Source organism: Aplysia californica, unplaced genomic scaffold (genome assembly GCF_000002075.1).
Source record: "Aplysia californica isolate F4 #8 unplaced genomic scaffold, AplCal3.0 scaffold00658, whole genome shotgun sequence".
NCBI classification, from domain to species: Eukaryota; Metazoa; Mollusca; class Gastropoda; order Aplysiida; family Aplysiidae; genus Aplysia; species Aplysia californica.
The window spans coordinates 30,879-33,363 of record NW_004797928.1 but is presented as its reverse complement, the minus strand read 5'-3'; the positions used below and the strand labels follow the sequence as shown (position 1 = coordinate 33,363).

At 39.4% G+C, this 2,485-nt stretch overlaps 1 protein-coding gene across 1 annotated transcript in view; it reads right to left on the bottom strand.

Annotated features, from left to right (window-relative positions):
• Positions 1-2,485, bottom strand: part of LOC101855595 — a gene marked incomplete at its 5' end in the record, with an annotated part of 44,985 nt that overhangs the window by 15,752 nt on the left and 26,748 nt on the right. The window lies entirely within an intron of this gene.

Sequence of the window (2,485 nt, the reverse complement as noted above, 5' to 3'; positions counted from 1 at the left end):
TGGGTGAGCGGGCGGGGAAAGTGGAGGAAGGTGGAGGAGGCGATAGGTAGGCAGGGAGTGGGCGGGACGTGGGTGAGAGCAGAAAAAGGTGCTCATTAATTAATTGTGTTATGATACGACAGACGGAACACACTAGGAAATGTAGCAGCAATAACAACATTGAACGTGTACTGAGTCGACGTAACCAACAACATATTCGCAGAAACATAAAGATATGACTATATAAGACAACAGACGACTGTATCTAGAGACTATCAGACAGCAAAAGACCAAATCATGACTAGAATTGTTTCATTCGCCTTGATTATGTACACTGGAGGCCCAATGCATACGAAGAAGGGTTGGAATGCATTGGGGAGCGGCTAGTACATGAGCACCCCGAATCAGTTATCATTCCCTAGAGGCAAAAGTCAGACACATTGTCTTGTCTGACTTCTTGAAAGACCCCCGAGCAATAGCGTGTCAGCGTGATCCAATAAACTCTGGTGAAACCCAGAGAAAGGCAGTTATAGTTCTGTTATCTAAATGTAAAAACAAAATGGGAGCATCTCCAAAACAAAAAGAGAACAAATTAAAACAGCAGACCATAGATGGATAAAGTAAAATAATATTATGAAAAGAATAGTAGACATGATAAGAAATAGATGTTAAAAGAAATTCTAAAGCTGCTAAGTTTTTTAAAATTGGCTCCCTAAAGAGGAAAAAAGAACAGCAATAAAACTTTGAAGAGAGGGTGGTTGGCGGGTGCCCTTGTGTGGTTTGCTCCTTCTTCCTATCAAACATGTGTTGTTCTTACCTCTCCTCCTTCTTTTTTGCGTTTGTTGCACTCTTGTAATACCTCTAGCATTCAGCTTTAAGCGATATTGTTGTGTTCCAAGTGCCGTAAAACTCTTGATAAAATTAAGACTTTGATACAGCAACAAAGTGGTAACAGGTGCCACGCTATCTCTTTCACTACAATGGAGTAACTTTATTTCTAATAAGGAAATATGAAATTGGAGTTAAAGGACTGGAAACACAGTGAGGAAAATCAATAACGGCACTAAAAAAAAAGAAAAAAACCCAACAACCCCCCCCCCCAAAAAAAAAACAACCCACAAAAAAACCAAAAAAACCCCAACAAAACCAAACATACCCAACAACTATATAGGAAAACTACAACTAGAATAACAACACTTTCAACAACGGAAAAAAGAATTTTAAAAATCAATAATGAAAACAATAGCAACAACAGCAACGACAACATCAACAACAGACAAACAAATATACAAAAAACAACAGCAGTATAAATGGCAGTGTCACTTAGATATCAATTAAAAAAAAACATTTTTCCGACGAGCCGTAAGAAATTAGGTACTGACACTTTAAACATTTTTCTAAAACAGTCTATGATCATATAAAGAAACATTCTGAGGTGGGCGGGGGAAAGATGTATTATCAGGCGAATAAAACGCATGCATTACATTATGTGAGCAGGTGTACGTGCATTATTTATTGTGTGTGTGTGTGTGTGTGTGTGTGTGTGTGTGCGTGTGTGTGTATGCGAGTGTGTGTGTGTGTGAGTGTGTGAAAGAGAGAGAGAAAGAGATAGAGATATAGATAGATAGCTAGCTGGCTATATAGATAGATAGATCCAAAGATACACAGATACAGAGATAGAGAGAGAGAGAGAGAGAGAGAGAGAGAGAGAGAGAGAGAGAGAGAGAGAGAGAGAGAGAGAGAGAGAGAGTGACACAGAGAGAGAGAGAGAGAGAGAGAGAGAGAGAGAGAGAGAGAGAAAGAGAGAGAGAGAGGGGGGGGGGAAGGAAAAGTGTGTTGGAAGAAAATAAGGGGGAGGGTTGAGCGCCTTTTACCATGAGGCGCAAGAGTGTATAAGGTAGATCACAAAAGGAGTAGGTTGAAAGTTAGTAAGATTGATAGATAAATAGATATATAGTTAGATCGATCGATCGATCGATCGATCGATCGATAGATAGATAGATAGATAGATAGATAGATAGATAGATAGATAGATAGATAGATAGATAGATAGATCGATCGATCGATCGATCGATCGATCAATCGATAAATAGACAGATAGATAGATAGATAGATAGATAGATAGATAGATAGATAGATAGATAGATAGATAGATAGATAGATAGATAGATAGAAAGATAGATAGTACATGTGAACTAATGATCACAAACATAAAAGACTCTGATTTCATAAAGTAAGAGTTTGGTAGACGACCTTCGCTTCGTACCCTCCAGAGAGTTGGGAAAGCGGTATAAGAATTAGTGGTGGGGAGTGCACAGAGAAAAATGTCCCGAGTCATTGGAATCTTCAGGGATCTACTTGGATCCGCGTACTAGTAGTATAAACTAGCTTGTGATTGGAGCAAATATTTGTTCCGTTTCTCATAATCTCTTGTCTCCTCCTCGGTATTGCTTTCGGCCCAGGAAGTGCTCCCTGTGAGGGTGCCAGGAGTTTGGGAACACCCACG